General features: G+C 44.5%; 1 long non-coding RNA gene across 1 annotated transcript; it reads left to right on the top strand.

The window, feature by feature from the left end:
* Positions 1-361: 361 nt before the first annotated feature.
* On the top strand, positions 362-10,590 carry LOC116854572. Its single transcript, XR_004380193.1, has 3 exons — positions 362-449; positions 3,813-3,930; positions 10,552-10,590. It is a non-coding gene; the product is annotated as an uncharacterized LOC116854572 (long non-coding RNA).
* Positions 10,591-10,935: the final 345 nt, after the last annotated feature.

Below are 10,935 nucleotides of genomic sequence, written 5' to 3'. Positions count from 1 at the left end.
TCCCCAGCGCATGTTCTGGATGGGTCTCCCAAAGAGAAGTCTCCTGCGGGTACAGCTGCTTGGGGGACTCTGCATGGAGAGAGCCGGAATGAGTATCTGATCTCCGCGGTGGAAGCCAGTCTCTCCAGCCCAAGGGTGATCACGCAGGGAACCGCGCCAAACAGGGGGAAAGTGTCCGAGAGGCAGGAAGATGAACAAATGTCCACTAGAGCCAAAGCCTTTGCACACGGGCACGCATACACGAACACAGGCACGCACGCATGCACACCCTGACATAAACAAATTCGCAGAAAAATCGTGAAATGTTTTCCTTTTATATGCTGCTCTTATGCCTCATACAAACAAAAAGGTGATCAAGACACATCAGTTACTTTGTCCAGCTCCAAACCAACTTCCAGTTCCAGCCCAGAGCAGAGCACCTGTGTCCACTCTGGCTTCTGACTGAGAAGGTGAGTTCGTGGTTCACAGGCTGGGCGGCCAGATGTTTTGCAACGTCCACTAGGGTCAGTTTCAGTTTCCTTTTCTCCTCCCTCTCCTCCTCCCTCTTTTCCTTTTCCTTCTCTCTCTCTCTCTCCCCCCTTTCCTTCCCTCCCTCCACAGGGTGATCACCAGTGCTCTCTCAGAGATATCAGAGAACTCTGTCTTGCTCAAGAAGACAAAACACAAGATAGCTCAACAAACAAACAAAAATGCCCTGTTCCGGTCTCATTCACTTGCCTTTCTCATCTTTAGGAACTAAGAAAACAAGGAATTCCCAAGTCCGCTGGGCTTCAGTCCTCCCTGATGTTTTAGTCTGGCTCCCTGTGGGGTGGTGTGGGGGATGGACAATGGTCCCTCTCTAGTTTCCTGCCTGCTCCCTGGGGGGAGCCTCTCAGTGGTGGTCAATCACAAGGATTGTAGGAAGAGTCCATTTTTTTTAAAAAGATTATTTATTTATTTGAGAGATAGAGAGAGCATGCAAGCCACAAGAGGGGCAGAGGGAGAGAGGGAATCCAACAGGTTCCCCAGTGAGCACGGAGCCCAATGTGGGACTTGATCCCACAACCCTGAGATCATGACCTGAGCCAAAACCAAGAGTCAGATGCTCAACCGACTGAGCCATCCAGAAACCTTGAGAAGAATCAGTTTTTGTTTCAGAATATTTCCTCAAGTGCTCATTTTGAAAAGATACTTTCACTAAGTATCAAATCCTAGGTTGACAGTTCTTTTCTCTCAGTACACTGAAGTCATCATCCTAATACTAGCAACGCCTCAATAAATACTTCATCTGCTCCCTACGATTCGGTCTCCACAACAGGAAGGGCCATGTGGCCAGTTCAGGCCAATGAAATATGAGCTGAAAATACATGGGTCATTCCAGATCAGAACAGTGAGTAGCCCAGGATTGAGTTTCTGGCTGTGACAAATAATTTTCACTCTTTGCAGATGATACGATATGATTTGCTAGCCCATCCTCATATTACAACTTGATATATTGATGTATTTGTAGAAAATCCAAAAGAATTGACTGGCAAATCATTAAAATTAATAATGAATTTAGTAAAATTACTAAAGGTAATTTAGTAATTTAGTGATATAAGGTCAGTATGCAGAAGTCAGTTGCATTTCTTTATACTAAGAAACAAACAAAAATGGATGAAATAAACAACTTACAATGACATTAGAATGCACCACCAAATACCTAAGGAGATAGCCCGCAAAAAGCCCACACTGAGATTATAAAGCATTGCTTTGTATGAAAGACTTAAGTAAATTGAAATTTACTTAAATAAATTAAGGATTGAAACAGTCAATATTGTTAAGAAGTAAATGCTTTCTAAATTGATTATAGATTTGGGGCTCCTGTGTGTTTCAGTCGGTTAAGTGTCCAACTCTTGGTTTTGGCTCTGGTCATGATCTCACTGGTTGTGAGACTGAGCCCCACGTTGGGCTCCATGCTCAGAGTGGAGTCTGCTTGAAGATTCTCTCCCTTTGACCCTCTCCCGACTTGCACATTCTCTCTAACAAACAAATAAATCTTTAAAAAAAATAAATTGATCTATAGATTCAATGCAATCTTAAGAAAAAAATCCCAGCAGGTGTTTTGTTGAAATGGACAAGCTAATTCTAAAAGTTATGTGGAAAAACAAAGGCCCTAGAATAGTAAAGATCATCTTGAGAAAGGATGAGTTCAAAGACTTGCACAACCAGACATCACAGTTTACTGTAAAGCTATAGTATTGCACAAAGCTAAACAAATAGACCAAAGGAATAAACTGTGTAATTTCCACAGGTCTATTTGCCTAACCTTGGGTTGTTAAGATGATCTTTTCAACCAATTGGATATCATATGGGGAAAAAAGTGAATCTCAATCCTTTCCTTGCATCATACCTAAAGAATTATGGATGTCGGTGATAAAGTAAAACATGAAAACTTGTAGGGAAAAACCCCTAAGAGGCTATGTTCATAGACCTTGGGATATACAAATATTATATACGAGATAAAAACCACAGATAACAGAGGCGCCTGGGTGGCTCAGTGGGTTAAAGCCTCTGCCTTCGGCTCAGGTCATGATCCCAGGGTCCTGGGATCGAGTCCTGCATCGGGCTCTCTGCTCAGCAGGGAGCCTGCTTCCTCCCTCTCTCTTTCTCTCTGCCTGCCTCTCTGCCTACTTGTGATCTCTGTCTGTCAAAAGAAAAGAAAACAAAACAAAACAAAAACACAGATAACAGAAAAAAGTTGTAACTTGGACTTGACTAAAATTAAGAACTTCTGAACATTAAAATATACCAGTAAGAGTACAGCCAATTCCATAGCATCATTATTCATGGTAGCCAAAAAGTGGAAGCAATCCACTTGTCTACCAAGAGATGGATGGGTAAATAAAATGTGGTCCATACAGACATATTATTCAGCCTTCAGAAGGAATGAAATTCTGGCACGTGTTACAACATGGATGAACTTTGAAGACATTATGCTCAGTGATTATAAAAGACAGATACCACAGGGTTCCACTCATATGAGGTACCCAGAGTAGTCAAATTTCCAGAGGCAGAAGGTAGAATGGTGGGTGTCACGGGCTGGAGAGATAGGGGAATGGAGTGTTGATGTTCAATCAGCACAGAGTTTCAGTTTTGCAAGATGGAAAAGTTTTTTTTTTAATTTTTTAATTAACATATGATGTATTATTAGCTCCAGGGGTACAGGTCTGTGAATCGCCAGGTTTACGTACTTCACAGCACTCACCATAGCACATACCCTCCCCAATGTCCAAAAACCCACCACCCTCTCCCTATCCCCCTCTCCCCGGCAACCCTCAGTTTGTCTTGTGAGATTAAGAGTCTCTTATGGTTTGTTTCCCTCCCGATCCCATCTTGTTCCATTTATTCTTTTCCTGCCCCCCAAACCCCCCAGGTTGCATCTCCACTTCCTCATAGCAGAGAGATCATATGATAGTTGTCTTTCTCCAATTGACTTATTTCGCTAAGCATAATACCCTCTAGTTCCATCCACGTTGTCACAAAAGGCAAAATTTCATTTCTTTTGATGGCTGCATAGTATTCCATTGTGTGTGTATTTATGTGTGTGTGTGTGTGTATACATATATATATATACACACCATCTCTTCTTTATCCATTCATCTGTTGATGGACAACTAGGTTCTTGTCATAGTTTGGCTCTTGTGGACATTGCTGCTATAAACATTTGGGTGCACATGCCCCTTTGGATCACTACATTTGTATCTTTAGGGTAAATACCCAGTAGTGCAATTGCTGGGTCGTAGGGTAGCTCAATTTTCAACTTTTTGAGGAACCTCCATGCTGTTTTCCAGCGTGGTTGCACCAGCTTGCATTCCCACCAACAGTGTAGGAGGGTTAAGGTGGAAAACTTTTGGAAACAGATGATGGCGACAGTAGCAAGACATCATGAATTCACTTAATGGATTTCAGGTACACTTAAAAATGGTTAAGGTGGTAAATTTCATATTATGTATATTTTACTACTGAAAAACTAAATTAAAAGATATATATATACACACACCAGTTAGCAAGTTAAAGTCAAGACACTTGAGAAGATATTTGTGATAAATATATCTAACAAAATATTTTTATCTATAAAATATAAAGAACTCCCACAAATCAATAAGAAAAGTAACATGATAAAAAATGGGTAAAGGGCTTGGACAGGCACTTCACCAAAAAGGATACCCAAGGGGTCAACAAGCACGTGGATATGTACTCAACATCACTGATAGTCAAAGAAATGTACATTAAAGTCAATAATCACACAGGCGTCATTACATGCTTAGCAAAATGGCTAATAATGTAAAAAGTGACCATCTCAGGAGATGACAAGGGTGTGAAGCACCTGGAACTCTCACATATTACTGATGGGAGTGAACCTTGACACCATCACTCTGGAAAAGTGTTCAGACATATTAATAAAGATAACTGTGCATGTAGCCTCAACCAGCAATCCTACTACTGAGTAGATGTCTACATGAGATGAGTATTTGAGTCTACCAAGGTACGTATTCACAAGGATGTATGTAACAGCCTTATCTACAACAGCCCCAAACGTGTCCATCCCCTTTAGAATGGATAAATGCATTGTGATATATTCATATAGTGGAATAATAATCACTGGTGAAAAATAATGAACTTTGGCTACCATCTCATAGATAAAACTATACCATCTATGCCATCTCATAGATAAAACTTTGAGTACAAAAGACTACATACTGTATGATTCATTTGGATGAATTATTTTTAAGATTTTATTTATTTATTTGAGAGAGAGACCACAAGGAGGGGAAGGGGCAGAGGGAGAGGGAGAAGCAGGGTCTCCACTGAGCAGGGAGCCCAGTGTGGGGTTCGATCCCAGAACCCTGGAATCATGACCTGAGCCAAAGGCAGATGCTTAACTGACTTGGCCACCCAGGTGCCCCTAACTTGGATGCATTTTTAAGAGCAGGCAAAATTCCTCAGTGGGGTTGGACATCAGAAGAGGGGAGATGGTAGGCAGAACAATGACCCCCTCAGATGTCCCACCTGAATCCCCAGAGGCTATGACTATGTTATGCCACATGGCAAGAGGGCCTTTGCAGATGAAATGAAAGTCACTGGTCGGTTGACCCCAAGAGAGAGAGAAGATCCAGACAGGATTGGTCTAATCACACAAGCCCTTAGAGATAGAGAAGTTTCTCTGGATGGAAGCACAAGGAGGTCGGACGGATTCAGGGTGTGAGAAAGACCTGCGCCTCTGTGGAAAGATCCGGAAGGAAATGAATTCCACCAACACCATGCATGAGCCTGGAAGCGGACTCTCGCCAGGATCTTTGGCTTTGACCTTGTGAGACCCGAAGCACAGAAATCGGTGACGCTCCCTGGATTTCTCACCTTCGCAACCATTGGGTAATACTCCGTGTTGTTTCAGGCTGCTGAGTTGTGGTCATTGATTATGAATTTAGTACAGTGGCCACAGAAAACCGATACACTGAGTATGGATTGGGAAGGAGAATAAGAGAAGCCTTCTAGGGCACCAGAAACATTCCATGTCTTAATCAATTGGTAGTTACATGGGATACACGTAGGGTTGTGTTTCTAAAAATAGAAAATGAGCCCCCACCCCTGTCTAATTTTAGGAGGAAAAAAACCAAAATGGTGGAGGTGAGTGGGGGATGGGTGACGCAGGTGGTGGGGATGAAGGCACGCGTTTGTCCCGATGAGCACTGGGTATAGTGCATAGAGGTGCTGCATCATTACTGCACACCTGACACTAATATAACACCGTATGTTAACTCCCTGGAATTAAACTTCTAAAAAATAGAAAATGACCAAAAACTCACTATCCTTACTTGTTCCATTACAGCTCTAGTGCATTATGGGCATAGAGTGCAACCTAGATCATTTCTTTTTCTGTTTTTCTAATTTCTTGTGATTTGCTTTGTAGACAAGGACCTGGCCTACTTTTACAAATGTTTCCAAACCCATCCGAAAACCTCCATTCTCTGTTTGTCAGGAACAAGATTATCGGTGCATAGCAAGGTTTTCCATTGCGTCATGTAGGAGGAAACCCTTCCCTTCCCTTTTCCTGTGCGGAAGGAGCTCCGAGAGAGGAACGCCTGGCCTCTCTTCATCTGCTCCCAGAGGAGGAGGGATTCATCACTTCATTTTTGCGGGAGTGGGTTTATGCACAGCTCAGCCCTTTGCTCAAAACTCTCCTTAGGACCTGCCTGCTTGCAGGAGAGCATGTGTTGGCTTCTGCTCCCACAAGCTACACGTGTCAGGGAGGCAAGCCCACGGCCAAGGCTGGCAGTCGCCCAGCATGCCGGCGCCTCCGAGGGAGAGCTGCCCACTTGTGGCGTGGAATCCTCAAGCCCCCGTGGCTTGCCGAGAAGGCTCCCCTCACTCTCCAATGGCCTCATCGGCCATGAACGTCATATTCTGACCATCTCTCCATCAGCCTCATTGTTGTGTCTATTTTGGGGTAGCTGGTGTGAGCCGAAAGCTCTGAGCAGTAGACTAAGAGTATAAGGGGCAAAACGATACCCAGAGATTGTGCTGCTAATGCCTACATTTGGGCCTTTGGCTTTGGTTATGTAGGTCATGTGTGGTTATGAACTTGGCAGCTCACAGAGGCAGGTGGCCTTGTCCTCACGAAAGGCTGCTGTCTCTCTCTCTGTCTTTCACAGGAATAGGTCTTGGTTGATACCAGCCTTTGGCCTTAGTAATCGGTGCAGCTCAGGAGGTAGATCAGTTACAGGAAAGAGAAGCTCGGCTTGTAGCTCTTCTAGATATTGATAGATGGGAGCGAGAGCCCATTTTTTCCCTACTATTAGGGTAGTTTCTCAGCCAGGCTGCGCACAGCAGTCTCAAATCGATGTCGGCCATTAAAAATTCATGACATTAAAAATTCACTGGGCGATGATTTTTTTTTAAGATTTTATTTATTTGACAGAGAGAAATACAGCGAGAGAGGGAACGGGAGAAGGAGCCCCTGGGCAATGATTTTGAGTAGACATTTTAGGGGCGTCTGGGTGGCTCAGTCGTTAAGCGTCTACCTTCGGCTTAGGTCATGATCCCAGGGTCCTGGGATCGAGCCCAGTGTCAGACTCCCTGTGGGGAGCCTGCTTGAAATTCCCTCCCCACCTTCCTCTCCCCCTCCCCACCTTCTTCTCCCCCTCTCCCCATGCATTCTCTCTCTAAATAAATAATCTTTAAAAATGTGTAGATGTATCATTTAATCAGGCAGTTCCACTTCTGGGGGGTGTACTCAAAAGAATTGAAAACAGGGACTCCCCCTTGATATTTGTTCTCCCTTGTTCCCAGTAGCATTTTTCTCACAGCAGCCCACAGGTGGAAACAACCTGGTGGCCACAGGGGATAGATGGGTAAACAAAGCATGGCGCATCCTTATGACGGAGAGTTAGCCCGAAGAAGGAGGGGAGCGCTGACCCGAGGTCTGATGTGGACAGACCTTGAGGACATTATACAATGTGAAATGAGCCAGCCACAAATGGACAAATATTGTGTGATTGCACTTAAATAAGGTACCCAGAGTAGGCACACGCAGGGCACTGGTTACCAGGGGCCCCTGGGGAAGGGGCTGCTGAGTTGGTGCTTACTGGGGACAGTTTCGGTTTCAGATGATGAAAAAATTCTGGACATGGACATTGGTGATGGTTGCACAACATTGGTGATGTGATTGCACTTTGTGCCGCTGAACCCACATATAGAAATGGTTTCAATGGGACATTTCATGTTACGTTTATTTTACTGCAATTTTTGAAAAAGAGAAAGAGAATTGCCATTTATCCAATTTAAAAAAATCCGCTCGTGTCACGCATGAGTAAGCGGTGTTCATTCAGGGACCCCAAACTCTGTCCTTCTTTCCTTTCCTTTTCTTTTTGTTTCCTTTTCAAAAGATTTTATTTACTTATTTGAGAGAGAGAGCACAAGCAGGGTGAAGGGCAGAAGGAGAAGCAGGCCCCCTGCTGAGCAGGGAGCCCGATATGGAGCTCCATCCCAGGACTCTGGGATCATGACCTGAGCAGAAGGCAGACGCTTAACAAACTGAGCCACCCAGGTGTCCCTCTGTCCCTCTTTTCTTAAAATGATTTTGATCCACCTTCAGGACTAAGAGAAGGTACCAGGGAGGGGCCAACCCTGAATTCCTCAGACTTGTCGATGGGTTCCAAGGCACATCACCACGATGAATGTCTTCATCCCAGAAGCATCCCCATGGTTTTAGAATCACATACTCAAACCATGGCTTCACCTGAAGAAGGGTGGTAGATTTTATAAATAATCATTTTTAAAAGGAATGGAGGCAGAGGAGTTGGCCGAGGTGCTGCTGGTCAAGCTGGAAGCAGGCACCTGCCTACAAAAACCCACAATGTGGTTGGGGGGTGGGGGCTGTTGACCTCCCTGGGAATCCAGCTGGGCAGAAGCCACCTTCAGGGTAAGTCTCAGTGAGAAGCCGGGCGGGGGACACCTGTGGTACTCGCCAGAAAGCTGCCTCTGGGGTGGTGTTGAAGTCACTGGGATGGATCCCCACTGACTTTCATCTGGCGGCTGAGCTCCACGAGGACTAGGAAAGGAGCTCACGCCAGAGCCGGGAAGCGATGCCTGCAGCGCGCCCTCTACCGACAAAGCTTAACATGCAGCCCGTTAACTAAGGAACCCGTCAGAAGCCCAGCACTCCAGGTGGGTTTGGAGCTGAATCGCGGTGTTGACGACGGGCACAGGGACAAGATGCTAACAGTTGTGAATCTGGGTGAAGGTCTCTGAGAGTTCCATGTACTATGCTTGAACTTCCTGTATGTCTGGAATTATTCCTATGTTTAAGCACTTAAAGAACCCGTTTAGCTGAAAACCAAAATAAAACGTTGGGGAGGATGATTTTTTTACTTTAAAAACGGCACTGGACTCTGGAAGAGAAACTGATTTTGGACTTCTTTGATTTTTTTTGGACTTTAAAAGATTTTGGTCTCTTTGAACTGTCATCTCGTGAGGACAACAGGATTCGATTTCAGACTCTTTGAAGTTCTAATTTGCAAGGAGATCAAATTTTAATATTTTTTCCTAGATATTTGCAATGGAAGGGGGTTTACAAGCAATGTGGGGGTTCTCACTGTTGACTCTTTACTGTTGGACTATCTTTATGCTAAATCTTGATCTCATTGCACAATCTTTGAAGAGGTATATTTGACAGGGTTTGCTATGTCTTGGGATGGGAAATGGGGAAATTCTGGTTATAGGAAGAACTTGGAGTTAATTAATTAATGTTTTGATCTGACCCATTTCAAAACCTTTTGTCATCTAGCTTCATACGGCCCACCAGCAGACCCAGGATGACCCAGACAGAAGTGGTTGGTCCAGAGGGAACAGACGGGTGAAGTTGAGCGCGGGTATCTTTTACTGGCTGGTTGCTTGCCATCTGCTGACTACGGACTTGACCGAAAAACTCACTGCTTATTTAAAAGATGGTTAGAAGTATGGGGCACCTGGGTGGCTCAGTCAGTTATGCATCTGCCTTCAGCTTAGGTCATAATCCCAGGGTCCTGGGATCAAGGGTCTTGTTGGGACTCCTTGCTCCATTGGGAGCCTGCTTCTCCCTCTCCCTCACTTGTGCTTTCTCACACTCTCTTTCTCTCTCAAATAAATAAATAAAATCTTAAAAAAAAAAAAAGGTTAGAAGTAGTGGAAGGATCACTTATTCCCTTAGTCCTATTTCCATGTAGAGGAATTCCATCCAAGTAAAGCTCCTGGCTTCTTTCCACCCTTGAGCAAGTTATATGGTGGACAAGTTGGCCAGAAGGAAATGCCATGAGTTTGAGGTCCTCTGGCCTTCCAGGGCACTCAGTATCTGTGCTCCTAAGTTTACAGGGTTGGCCCAAGGTTGTCCAGTACTGTGCATGGCAAGGGGTGAGGCCATCTAATTGAGGAGTGAAGTAGAAGCAAGCCAGCTTGGGTATCCAACCCAAAGTCACTTCCTCCAACAACTCTAATCAAGCTGATACTTTCATCTCCACCTGCCTGACTCTGGTCTATTTCTTCATTGGCTCTGGGTCTTCAGATCGAGCCCCACGTTGGACTCCCTGCTCAGCAGGGAGTCTGCTTCTCCCTCTCCCTCTGCCCCTCCCCGCCCCCTGCTAGTACTCTCTCACACGCTCTCTCTCAAATGAATAAATAAAATCTTCTAAAAAATTTTCTGTAGGCACATTTAAAAGAACAGGTGGAACTGATTTTAAAAATACATTTAATTTAATGCAATCTGTCCAAAATGTAATGCAATCTGTCCAAAATGTTATCATTTTAACATGTGACCAATTAAAATTATTAACCAGATTTTTTTAAAGATTTTATTTATTTATTTGACAGAGAGAGAAAGATCACAAGTAGGCAGAGAGGCAGGCAGATCGAGAGAGAGGGAAGCAGGCTCCCTGCCGAGCAGAGAGCCCGACGCGGGGCTTGATCCCAGGACTCTGGGATCATGACCTGAGCCGAAGGCAGAGGCTTTAACCCACCAACCCACCCAGGCACCCCCGGACTTTTTTTTTTTAATAGGCTCCACAACCAGCATGAAGCCCAATACGGGTCTTGAACTCACGACCCAGAAATCAAGACCTGTGCTGAGATCACAACTGACTGAGTCCCTCTGACACCCCATTAATTGGATATTTAATGTATTTTGCACACTATGCCTTCGAAATCCAGTGTGTATTTTATACTCAGAGCACATCCTAACTTGGACTTGCCACATTTCAAGTGCTCAATAGCCACATGGCTAGCGGCCGCCATATTGAACAGGACGGGTCTACATGGTCTTGCCTATCAGGGAAAGGAAGCTAGTTTTCCACCGTAATTTTGTCTAGGTGAATTACAACTGTGAATTAAGGCTATCTCTCCCTTTCTCCCCCTCCCCGCAAACACACATCTTTCTCATTTTCT

The sequence above is a fragment of the Lontra canadensis genome, unplaced genomic scaffold (assembly GCF_010015895.1).
Source record: "Lontra canadensis isolate GAN:19392208 unplaced genomic scaffold, GSC_riverotter_1.0 scaffold93, whole genome shotgun sequence".
Taxonomy (NCBI): domain Eukaryota; kingdom Metazoa; phylum Chordata; class Mammalia; order Carnivora; family Mustelidae; genus Lontra; species Lontra canadensis.
The sequence above is the reverse complement of the archived record's forward strand: the minus strand, read 5'-3'. Positions and strand labels throughout refer to the sequence as shown.